The sequence below is a fragment of the Carya illinoinensis genome, chromosome 15, assembly GCF_018687715.1.
Source record: "Carya illinoinensis cultivar Pawnee chromosome 15, C.illinoinensisPawnee_v1, whole genome shotgun sequence".
NCBI classification, from domain to species: domain Eukaryota; kingdom Viridiplantae; phylum Streptophyta; class Magnoliopsida; order Fagales; family Juglandaceae; genus Carya; species Carya illinoinensis.
Genome location: NC_056766.1, coordinates 43,198,749 through 43,212,733, shown reverse-complemented (window position 1 = coordinate 43,212,733; position 13,985 = coordinate 43,198,749).

Genomic DNA, 13,985 nt, shown 5'->3' with positions numbered 1-13,985 from the left:
AGAATGGGGGGTTCCCGTACATGATGACAAGTATGGGATTAGAACATTGCTTGCTTCCATATTTGATTGAAGGGGTACCCCGTTTTGATATTTGATTATATTACCAGTTTTGGCTTTTTGCTGAATATCCCCAATCTCATCCAGGAAATTGTTTGAGCTGCTTGGAAGAGAATGGCATCAAGTTACACAAGGCTGGAGAAACAAACCTGGATAATGTGCTGGAGTCAGAACTATCTGTTGCTATTGATGTATAGAGTTCCTCTTCGGAATATTGAACAAAAAAGTCTTGGTTGGGTGGCAGGTGGAGCTCCAGGCTCAGTCATCAGTTTACCTTGTTGACATGTTCACGGCTACTCATTGACGCGTTCGCAGCTACACTGGGTGGTAATGGAGGTGAAGGTGCTGTGTGTATAAAATTTCCTGAATTCCTAATCATCATGGATTCCTAGATTGTAGATTACTAGAATGAATGAATTTAACCGGTGATCGTGCTGTCAATGGGGCTTATCTTGAGAGCTTTGAGATTTTATGTACAATTTTTTGTACAGTTTTAGTTTATGTACAATGGGATGCAATCCAAGTACACAGAGCATTAAAGAGAAAGCACCCAATTAGAGAGGGAAGACAAAAGTAACTTGTATGTATCAGTAAGTTGTATTGTACATGACACTCAAGCTTTAGCATGCAATGTGATTGTGAAAGCCATTGCTCCTGGATGTTGCCTTGCAGTGCTTATATGCTTCTCGTAGGTTTTATTTGCTGGCATATTTTCTGTTGCTGAAACCAGAGCCATGTTATGCTGCTTTCCACGATGAAGAATGGGGGGTTCCCGTACATGATGACAAGTATGGGATTAGAACATTGCTTGCTTCCATATTTGATTGAAGGGGTACCCCGTTTTGATATTTGATTATATTACCAGTTTTGGCTTTTTGCTGAATATCCCCAATCTCATCCAGGAAATTGTTTGAGCTGCTTGGAAGAGAATGGCATCAAGTTACACAAGGCTGGAGAAACAAACCTGGATAATGTGCTGGAGTCAGAACTATCTGTTGCTATTGATGTATAGAGTTCCTCTTCGGAATATTGAACAAAAAAGTCTTGGTTGGGTGGCAGGTGGAGCTCCAGGCTCAGTCATCAGTTTACCTTGTTGACATGTTCACGGCTACTCATTGACGCGTTCGCAGCTACACTGGGTGGTAATGGAGGTGAAGGTGCTGTGTGTATAAAATTTCCTGAATTCCTAATCATCATGGATTCCTAGATTGTAGATTACTAGAATGAATGAATTTAACCGGTGATCGTGCTGTCAATGGGGCTTATCTTGAGAGCTTTGAGATTTTATGTACAATTTTTTGTACAGTTTTAGTTTAGAAGATTAGTAATTAGAATTTTTTTTTTTTTTCAACGCATTTTTTCATAAGAAGATAGGAAACAAAATTTCTGTTCATTCTGCACCGTCTGAATCCATGACTTCATATTTAAAGAGGGCGGGATTGGTTGTTACCCAAAAGCCGAAGGCTAACGCCTTATATTGTGCTTTTCAGCTAGAACTCAAAAATTGATTGTCATCTTTTCTTTTGATGGGTAACAATGATTCGGTAGTGGGAACTCCATTTACATAAACATGTTTGTTCTGTTGCTCTTAATGTGTGGGGTACTCTGCTTCAGAGTTGATTTTAGATGAGGCCACATGTTTGTTGCCATGAGCTATGACAGAGAGAACTTTAAAAATTTAGAAATTCAATGATATATTTCATCACTGCATCTTACTTCCACTTTAGCTATATGAACAGAAGATACAGTTTCATTGGGTGGTAAGAAATTAAAAGACAACCAATGCCAACCATTTCACTTTATCGTGATCACTAATTAACGCATATATTGCATTTCCTCTCTTACCATTTAAAAGGGCCATTTACCCATATGTTGCATAAAAGATCCTTTGGATTTTAATTTCCAAAAGAACCCTTCAATTTTTTACTTTTCGAAAGGCCCTTCAGACCTCCAATTCAATGGTAGTTACTACACAAAAATCAGTGTTTTTATTTCCAGCATAGCGCTGGCATGCAACGAGTAAATTAGAAGACGACCAAGAATGAAGTGCCTCCAACTCCCATGGCAGCGTGCTAAGGGATTGGTAAGCGTAAGCTGCTGCTGCTGCTCCATACATTCATTCATTCCTCTGAATAAAACAAGTCTCTTTTGAGTTGAAAGGTGGTAGAATGCTGAGGTGCTTTCAACCAAAGTCATATGTATAATATATCCAACTGAACCAAAGTCAAATTTGCACTAAAAATACATGAAAACTAGTTTCTTCTTAATTCTACCATTTTCTCTAACCGGTTCCATGCCCGTCCCTCATAACTTAAAATAAAAAAAAAAAAAATTCTTGAGTTACCTTATATGGTAACCTTAAAACTTTGTGGGATGAAATTGCTATCTATGATCCTATTCCTATCTGCACTTGTGGACAACTTAGTGTTTTGAATGATAGATACCAACGTGACTGTGTTATACAGTTCCTCATGGGATTAAATGACCAATATGCTAACTCCAGAGACCAGATTATGCTTAGAACCCCTTCCTACTGTCAACAAAGTTTTTTCTCTAATCCAATAACAAGAACAGCACAACCTCCTCACCACTCATTCTCCATCTCCTGACTCAATGGCTTTGGCTGCCAAAACCTCTTATCCACTCTTCAAGACCAACATCAAACCTTACCAAAGAAAGGATAGGCCATTTTGTACCCACTGCCATATTCAAGGCCACTCACTGGAAAACTGTTTCAAGGCTAGTAATGCCCAAGCTCCCACTTGTACTCACTGCAACATGACTAGTCATGTAGTTGAGAAATGCTACAAGCTCCATGGATACCCTCCTAGACACAAAATGCATAAAGGAAAGGGACTAGTTTGTTCTGCAAACCAGACCAGTCTATCTAGTGACTCTTGTCAGGAGGAAGCTCGTGAGGACACAATCAATTTCACTAAAGAACAGTACCAGCAGCTCATGAAATTGCTCCAGTATAAGGATCTTCCTACTATTTTTCCCTCAGTTAACCAGGCTCAAATTATTCACAAAAATAGTACCATCAGCCCTAAATCTTCAAAGATGTCTGGTGTGTCCCTCACACAGGAACATGTTCCTTTCACTAATGTTCCCTGGGTTATTGACTCGGGTGCTACAGATCATATGATCTACAGCCCCTCCCTTTTTACCTCAATCACTACAGAAGTTTCATACTCTGTCAAGTTACCTAATGGTACTTGTGTACCTGTTACTCATTTGGGCACAGTCAAGGTTGCTGAAAAACTTGTACTCACCAATGTTTTATGTGTGCCCTCTTTTTCATTCAATTTGATTTCTGTAAAAAGGGTCACTGAAAAACAGACTTGTTGCTTAATGTTCTTGACTAATGCTTGCTTTATTCAGAACCTTTCCACGTGGACCACTATTGGGATGGGTGAGGTGAAGTGCAGCTTATACCATCTTTTAACCACCGGTGTTTCTCCTAGTGCCATGGCTGATGCTCTATCCAACCTATCTCCTACTTCCACTTCAGTATCTTTTTCTGTTAGAAACAATAGGAATGATGGTGATCTTTGGCACTGTCGCCTAGGTCACATATCCAATTCTAGACTCAGTTTGATTGAGGATCCTATTGTAAAAGAGAGTTGCAATTTTAATAAAAAAGACCCTTGTTACATTTGTCATCTTGCAAAGCAACATAGACTTCCCTTTCCCACTAGCTCTCATAAGTCCACTGCCATTTTTGAAATGATCCATTGTGACTAGGGCTGAGAATCGGACGGTCCTGTTTGGACCGGATCGGACCGGACCGAATTGGGACTGGTCCAATTTCTAAGGGACCGAAAGGGTTCGGTCCGGTCCCGGTCCGGGGGTTTTTCACCCCGGACCGGACCGAATAGAAAATTAAAAAAAAAATTATTTATATATATGATTTATATAATAGTTGTATATAATTAATTATATAATTATATATGGTATAAAAAAATATTAATAGTAGACTATAGTTATACTTATACTAATATAGTTATACTAAATCACTATAACTAATACTTCAACAATAGCTATAGTGATCTATACTAATAGTCTACTATTAATACTAATATACTATTATATAATTTATATAGTTATACTAATCACTATAATTAATACTATGTATAGCTATATAGTATATTTATCACTTTAATTAATATAATTTAATTATCACTATACTTATATTTAATTAATATATATAAATTATTATAGTTAATACTTATATAATTATACTAAAACACTGATTCACCATAACTAATATTACTAATATATAGCTATATTAATGGTCTAATACTATTATAATTTATATAGTTATACTAATCATAATAAGTTAATAACTAAATCACTAGAAATATAACTATATATATTTAGTATGAATGTATTATTATATTATTTAATATATAACTATAATATATAGTACTAGTATATATTAATATATTGTAAGAGTTATAGTATAAATATAATATATAAATTATAATATACTAAATTACCATAACAGTATAACTAATACTAATATATAGTTATACTAATAGTCTACTATTATATAGTTATACTAATCACTATAATTAAAACTAATATATAGCTATACAATATACTTATATAGTTGTACTAATACTATTAGTCTATTATATAGTCTAAGACTCAATTCTAATATAGGCTATATAGTTATAACTAATACTAATATTTATATTAATACTAATAATGTAGAATATAGTTATACTAACTAACTGATTCAACATAACTAATATTACTAATATACTATAGCCAAATTGAATTACTAATAGTCTAATACTAATACAATTATATAGTTATACTAATCATAAATTCATAATAACTAAATCATTATAAGTCTATAACTATATATATTTAGTATCAATGTATTACTATAGTCTTTAATGTATAACTATTAACTATAATATATAGTACTAGTATAACTGATCAAAACAATATATATAGTACTAGTATATATATTAATGTATTAACATATTATAAAAGTTATAGTATAAATTATAATATATCATATATTTGTAAATTTATAATAGTATTAGTATAGTTAGCTTAATATGTAATATTTTAGTATTAAATCACTATAACTATATAGAGTATTAGTAATAAGAGTATTACTATTATTTAATATAGTATTACATATAGTATTACTATCATTACATATAGTTATTAGTTATAGTATTAGTACTAGTATAGTTATTAGTACTAATAGACTAATAGTATTAGTTATTAGTATTACATATAGTTACATATATAGTTATCACTATTACTATTATTACATATAGTTATTAGTTATAATATAGTTATTATTACATATAGTTATTAGTTATAGTATTATTACTAATAGACTAATAGTATTAGCGTATTACTAATATATATATAATAGTATACTATATGTATATATATTAAATATATCACAATATAATTACATAAGTATTAAACAAAATGTCATTAGATAAAAAAAAAAAAAAAAAAAAAAAACAAAAAAAAAAAACAAAACAAAAGTCAACCGTGGACCGACCGGACCGGACCGAACCAGTCCTGAGGGAGTTCGGTCCGGTCCAGGGTGGGAAAACCCTGGATCGAATAGGTCCGGTCCGGTCCACAAAACCTCCCCGGACCGGACTGAACTCACCCCTAATTGTGACATATGGGGTCCATGCTCTACCACTGCCTATGATGGCACAAGATTTTTCTTGACCATTGTAGATGACTTTTCCAAGACCACCTGGGTTTACTTATTGCAAGCCAAATCAGAGACAAGAAATTGCATTGAATCCTTCTGTAGCTTGGTAGAAACTCCCGAAACAAAAATAAAAATCATTCGCAGTGACAATGGCATTGAATTCAAAATGACTAAATTTTTCAATCAAAAAGGGGTTACACATCTAGGTTGCTAACAACTGGTCGCATTATACTAAAGGGCGGGAAGTATCTTTGGGTAAAAGGTGGCACAATTGGCAAGTATCATCCTCAATGACCTTTCTCAATTTCAAGTTCAGTATGGTAGGGAGGCTTTCCTTACAGGCACGCCAAGCAAACACCTTTATCCTGTGTGGTATCTACATCTTCCATATACTTCTCCATACTACTTTATGACCATTATCTAAACTTGCTCCCCGCTGAAATGATAAGGTGATTTTACACTATACCTTCCATCCTGTGTTTCTCCCCAAATGAGCTTATCTTCTTGGGCCTCTGCACTCAGACGTGACTTAGTGATAGCGGCACTAATTTGGGGAGTGAATAGTCTATGTAGCTTTGCCAAGTCCCAGCACCCTGTTGCAGTATTGATAAGGCTTGATACCATAGTATCCAAGGGGAAAATAACATGACCCTCCTGTTGGTAAGTTGATGGTCTAAAACCCAGTATCTAGTTGCCCTTTCATATATCGATTGAGTGACCATCCCCTACAACATGCGTGAGGCATCCTTAAGAATTTTTGTTGCCTCCCATATGCCTCGCCATGCATATGATGGATTACCACCTAAAGGAGCTTGGAAAAGATGACATCTCAGGAAGTATCTTACCATGTAGAGCCGATGCAATAGGGAAGAAGTCTCCTGCAACATGAGCCACCCTTGTTTTGCAAGAAGAGATAGATTGAAAGTGCGTAAATCATTGAAGCCCATCCCGCCCTCTTCCTTCGATACACACATCTTTACCCAACTGATCCAATGAACTTTTTTCTATCCCTTCTTTTGCCCCCACCAAAATCTAGCCATGAGTTGTTCCAACTTTGCACATAGTGACATAAGAAGCTTGAAACAGCTCAAGGAAAAAGTTGGGATTGAGAGAGCCACTGCCTTAATGAGCACTTCTTTCCCACTTTGGGACAATAGTTTATCTTTCCAGTTGTGGAGTTTCATCCATACTTTGTGTTTTATATCTGAGAATGCCTCACGCCGAGCTCTCCATATCATGGGTGGCAACCCTAGATATTTATCGAATTGGCATGTCCTTTGTACCCCCCAAAAATTGAGGATTTGCTGCTGAACCATCGAGCTCACATTTTTGCTAAAGATCATTCCCTTTTTTTGCGGTTCACTCTCTGGCTTGATACATCCCCGTATTCCTCCAAGAGTGCCTGAATTGTTCTGCACTCATGCAATGTAGCCCTTCCGAACAACACACTGTCATCCGTGAACAATAAGTGGCTTAAATGGGAAACTCCTTGACATATTCTTATCCTAGAAAGGTTGTGGTTGCCAGTTGATCCTTGTAGCAAAGAAATCAAACTCTCAATACAAAGGAGAAAAAGGTAAGGTGACATGGGTCACCTTGCCTCAAGCGTGTGAAGTGTCTTATGGGTACTCTGTTAATGAGGAATGAGAACTATACTAACTTGACGCACCACATTATCATCCGCACCCACTTGTCATTAAAGAATAATTTTTGCGTAGTCTGCTCCAAGAAAAGCCACTCCACATGGTCATACACCTTAGTCATATCGAGCTTGAGAGACATGAAACCTGTCTTCCCGCCCCTCTTCCATTTTAAGAAGTGTACAACCTCATGGGCAACCAAGATGTTATCCGTAATGAGCCTTCCTGGTACGAAGGCACTTTGAGACTTTGGGATTAATTGAGGGAGCACTAACTTGAGCTTGTTAGCTAGGACTTTGGCTATCAATTAATAGATAACATTACAAAGCCTTATGGGGAAGAAGTCTACAACTCGAACAGGTTTAGCTTTTTTTGGAATCAAAGTAATGTAAGTGTGGTTAAGGGAGCTAGGGAACTTACAAGCATTGAGAGCCTCCAACACGGCAGGTCACCATGTTGCCTATTGACAGCCAATAATGCTGGTAAATATCAGTGCCATTCCGTCTCGGCCAAGGGCCTTTGACGGGTTCATTTGGTGGAGTGGTTGTAGGATTTCATGCGCCTCAAACTCTTTTGTAAGTGTCTGGTTCATTGCCTCTGAGACCTATCCAGCCATGCCTTCTAAACATTTCAGGTTGTCCCTTCGTTCACCTTACTGGAGAGAAGAGGAATATATATGCTTGAAGTAATCCAAAATTACATGGTCTGTTCTATCCTTCACCTGCCAACTTCCACTCTCATCCAAGATACACTCAATGAAATTTTTCTTACGTCGTTGTGATGCTTGTGGTGAAAGAACTGTGTGTTGCGATCTTCCTCTCGCAATGACAACAACTTTGATCTTTGACGCCACATTGTTTCTTCCCGTGCTAGCCAATTTTGCAGCTTAGCATGAGCACCCCGATCTTCCTCCATTCTTAGATATCTCGGGTCCCTTGTTTGTAGAGCTTCAATCTACTCTTTGTTTATATGCATCTGAATGTTGCCAAAGACTTCTCGGTTCCACACTGAGAGTTCCTTGTTGCATTGTTTTGTTTTACTTATGATTGTGTCCAGAGTAGGCCTCTCCTCAGTTCTCCACCACGTATTGTCAATGATCTGGCTACATTCCTTCGAGCCAATAGGGAGGTGATCTGAGTGTGCAGCATGTCTGTGCACCAACTTTGCCAATGGGAATTTGTTACACCACACCCAATTAGCTAGACCTCTATCCAGTCGTTCGCTGATGTTTGCCAGGGATCCTCGTCCGTTGCACCATGTGAAATGTGGTCCCTCAAAACCAAGGTCCTTCAAGCCACAAACATCAACTGCTACCCTAAAGTCGGCTATTTTTCTCTCAGGCTGTTCTCTACCCCTATGTTTCTCATCTTTGCTCAGTAGCTCATTGAAATCCCCCATTACAAGCCAAGGGAGGTTACGACCCATGATAGCTTGGCTGCACATCAGTCTCCATGTCTCCCCCCTACGCGATGTCTCTGGGTGGCCATACACTCTCGTGAATAGCCACGTTTCATCACCCTCCTCCTTTGTAACATGTGTGCTAATATGAGACTTTGAATAGCTAGAAATTGAGACCCCTATTTCTTTCTGCCATAACAGTGCGAGACCACCACTGCACCCTTCACAATCCACCTCCAAACAACAATCGAAACCTAATCTAAATTTCATCACCTACATTCTACAAGCTAACAACTTCATTTCTTGCATGAATACAAGTTGGGGACCTTCCTTCCCGAGCACCTCCCGGAGGGCCCTAGCTCCTGAGGGGTTCCCCAACCCTTGGGAGTTCTAGCTTAGGGCTTTCATGGTGATCGGTGGGGCTGGCACCCAGCCTCCACCTTTGTCTTCTCAGCATTGTTGTTTATGCTACCTTAAACTTTCTGACATTTGGGAACGCTCATCCACAACCCGGGCTGGTGGTCAAACTCTCATACACAACCCGCACGTTGTCCCCCTACACTTTCAGGGGCTGGGCCCCCAACTGCATAACTAGACAGTCCACAAGGAGCTCTTTATATCCCGTGACTCCTTGGTTATTACCTAATCCCTTTTTCTCCTTTTGTGCAGCATGAACATCCCAAGGATTTCTGCCGTGCACAAGCTCCTCTACAACACCTTGTCTACCCTACATGTCAGCCTCATTGACTTGCACCACAACATTTTTGGTACAAGAAGTACCCTCTTTCGTGTTTCCCATGCTATTTGGCGCCCCACTTACATGAAAAGACCTTGTTTCCTTTCCTAACACCGGTGAGTTTGCAGCCACCTTGTTGGCAGGAAAATTGTGACTTTGAAAATTTCCCTCCTTAGGCTCTCCCTCCCTGGTTGTTCCCACTGGAGTTGACCCCTCCTTCCCCATCACTGGAGTTGACCCCTCCTTCCCCATCACTGGAGTATTGTTCTGGTTACTCTAATTATATTTGACTTGAGAATCCCTCTGTTGGAACGACCTGCTAGTATAGTCACCGGCCCTCATCCATTGCCTGAAGGGAAACAGTCCTTCATCCACTGACTCCCCCCTCCTTCCAGTGAGCACAATCTGTGTAGCTGTGGCCATGTAGCCTGCACGCATAACAGAAATTTGGCATTCTTTCGTAGACAAAGCGAACCCAATGAATACCTAGGTTTCCTAGGTTGACTCGTTTCCCCCTCATGAGTGGCTTTATGATGTCTAAATGGAATCAGATTCACATATACTCCCCCCAAGCTCCCTTGTCCTCCTTTGCTTCCACTCGCTCTACAACCTCTTAGGACTTCCCCACCTAAGTACCCACCTCTTCATTCATGGCATGTAGAGGTAGTTCATATAACTTCACCTAAAAATAGGCTTCCCAAATGTCAGTTTGTTTAAGATTTAAGCTCCCTTCCATTTCCTTCATCAGCACCAAATTCTTATCAAAAGACCATGGACCCTTAGTGCTAATTCTCTCATTGTCCCGCTGATCTTCAAATTCTGCAACAATGAATGTAGGTCCTAGGTTTTTGAATGTTAAACCATGTACTGGTTTCCAACCTTCTTCATGGTTTGTTTAAAGGCTTCCCTATTGTAATGTCGGTTTGTAAGCAGAGAGACTATAAGACATCTCTCCCCCTTGGATATGGTCTCCGCCAATAGCTCCTCGTCTACCTCAATCTCCTTGTTTTCACTCTCAAAGAGAGATAGTAGATTGTACATCTCTTCCAGTCGTAACTCTGCCATCTTTCACCTCGACCGTGGTAGTAACCTATGCCTTAACAACGGTTGTGCACCCACAAACAGTTCCTGAAATTACACTATAGGAAAACCAGCTTCGTACTAGGACGTAGAGAAAAGCCCTCAAAGCAAACGCTTGAGAATTTTAATACACTTGGAAAGTATACATTCAGATCATTGCCCTCTGTTGATTCCTCCTTTCCTTCTATCCATTCCATTGTCACGAACCTTGATTCCATGCTTGTCGATGCAGTTTTGGCTTGTCCCTGAGTCGTTTGAGAACGAGCTGCCATAGGCGTATGAAGGACATGTGAAGTCTATGCCGATCCCACAGACGGCGCCACTGTTAACGTCGTGTTTCACACACCTTTGAGCCAAACTCCAGCAACTCGGGTCTTCAGTCTTGGGCATGCAAACACAGAGAAAACACAAAAAGACAGGACCTTGGTGAAGGCCATGGAGTTTCCTATACCTAAGTCAGTATTGTCTTAGTAGTTTGTGCGAGTAAATAGAGAGCTCAGAGATACTTCTTTGTACCTAGAGATTAGCTTATATACCTAGTTTCTAGGGGTCAACTGCCCATACCCTGTGTCAGGGAAACGTGTCACCTCAGCTGTCCCCTTGGTCAGAGCCCTTTAATGCGGTGTGGTCTCCTAGGGTGGAACAATAAATGCAGCATGGCTTCCTGTCCCTTCTTCTTTGCAGTAGGTGTGCTTCGTCAGATCCCTCCTTACTTGTTGTTAGATGATCAAGGGCTCCCCGCATTTCCCACCTACCTGCCTACATAGGTTCTTTGAGGCTAGGTGTCGAAGAGGGAGGCCGAGGTGACGTATACCTTTCTTCCCCACCTTCTAGGACTTCCTGTGCAATTACGGCCATAGGCCAACCTCAGCTTGGTGGCTAGGGGGCCCTTAATGGGCCAAGGGGTCGGCTAGCCAGTCTGGGGTCATTTGGGCCTTTATTCTGGGCCTTTGCACGGCTCTAGGGGAAAAATCCCCTTACAAGTACAATAAAACAAATTTTTCTACCACTATTTTATGATGTAGATCCATCGGCTGTAAGACATCAAAAAGAAAGTTTTGAAGAATCATTTGCTAAACTTAACGATAGGCTTGAGAGCAAGGTAGAAATGCAGAAGTGGGAACCAATGTTACAAGAACTAGCCAAAATGGCGAGGATCGAATTAAAGAATTATAGGTACTTTTGATTTCTTTACTATATATATATATATATATATATGTATACATATATATATATATTTATATGTATGTATGTGTGTGTGTTTGTTTGTCATGATGTTAAAGTGAACTTTATGAAGAAAACTGAAACAATTATGACATTGATAAAGATATGATACTACCATATTAATTTCATCTAAAATTTATTGGAGAAACTGAGAACATAAAAAATTCAAATCTAAATCTAGAAATAGAGGAATGAATATATGGAGTTTTTTTTTTTTTCCATAAAATAACTGAATGATAGTTAGAAAAAAAATAATTAAGAAAAAGTGTGGGAATTTTATATTATTTGGATTCTATATATAAAGAATAAGATTTGGAATCATACCGGCCTGAGAAGAAAACAAAAACTTTAAATAAGTAGTGATTTTTTGTTTCAATTTGTTTGTAAATATAAAGACTCATAAATTCTCTTAAATTATAAGTTTCAGATTAAGTTTGTTATGAAACAATGTTTAGATTAAGGAAGTAGCAAGACTACCCTTGTACATTGTAAATTACAACTGTCACTTTGTAATGGCCTAGGAGAGGAAAAAAATTAAAAAAACTATATTTTAACTTAATTATATTCTTATGTCATCTATTGTGAAAAGTACTCTAACTATTTCCATTTGTCTTCTCTTTAATATTGATAAGAAAGAGTAAGAACTTATCCAAGAAATCATTCAATGGGTGGATTTAAGAATGGTAAATCAAAAACTTCTAAGCGTTGTCAAGTATCCAATTGGGATAGAGTCTTGTATACAACATTTTTATCAGCATTTAAGTATTGAAAATAATGATATTATACGTACGCATTGTAGGGAATTCATTGGGACCAGTGGAATTGGGAAGATAACTATTTCAAAAGATATCTACAAGCGGGTTTCTTCTCAATTTGAAGGAAGATGTTTCTTGGAAGACGTTAGAGAAACTACAAAACAAGCAGGAGGTCTAATTAAGCTGCAAAATACCCTTCTTTACGATATTTTAGGAACAAGTTTGGATGTTCATGATATTGACAGAGGTATCAATGTAATTAGGCATAGACTTTGTTCTAACAGAGTTCTACTAATTCTTGATGATATGGTAGAAGAGTTAGCTAGAGATCGTGATTGGTGTGGCTAGCTTAGGAAATAGAATCATCATAACGACAGGAGGCTAAAATTATTGAGTTGACTTTATTATTTAAAAAAATCAATATCTATATGTACAAATGTGCATGATACATGCCTTAGGTATATAATCTTAAAAATAGAGCCACAATTCGGTATATCATATGCCAGCATATTAAAAATAGTGTTGATGAGAGATGTACATGTTACCGATAAGGTTAAATTTTTTTTTTAAATTTTTTATACTTTTAAATATTTAAAAAAATTCAAAATATTATTAAAAAATATTTCATTAATCACTAAGTAAAAAAATAAAAATAAATAAAATCAATCCGTAGCCACTATTTGGGCTGTGCATTTGACCTGGCAAACAGAATGACCCGAGTGGTTGGAACCGACCCGACCCGCATTAGACGGGTTACTAAATGATCGGTTCACCGATCGGTTAGAAAGGCGGGTTCACTAGTCCGACCGAGTATAAATTCCTCCTTACCCTTCAGTTCTCTCAAACCCTAGCCTCCAAGACTCCAAGGCTCTCCAGACGTACAACTCAATAAATTGCAATGGGTAAGAGTGGATGAATCCAATAAAAGAATTGTTCTGCGAAGACTCGAAGGGAATCGGAAGTCGTTAGAACTAATATTCGGTAGTTCTTCGAAAGGTAGATCGCTGACAAATAAGCCCGTCTCCATGAAGAGATCGTTTTCATGAATGGGAAATTCTTGTTATTCAACTACAACCAGAGCCGAAACTTGGTTTTGCAAAGCTTTTGATTTCAATTTGTTTCAAGGTTTCAGGTGAGTGAGTTGTTGCAAAAACTCATATCTTAGAAGCTCTCAACAACCTAAGAGAGATTACAAGATTTTATTAGAACTGTCATGATCTCTTTTTGTGGTGATCTTGGTCCTGATTTAATAATACTGTTTCTTAGAATAATGTGATGAAACTTATTTTTGTTAATGGAGGAAAAAAAACAAGAGAATAAAAGAAATTGGAAGCAATATGGCAAACACATGGTTTGACCAATTTGTGTTGAAGTAGAGACAAGAAAATGATCTC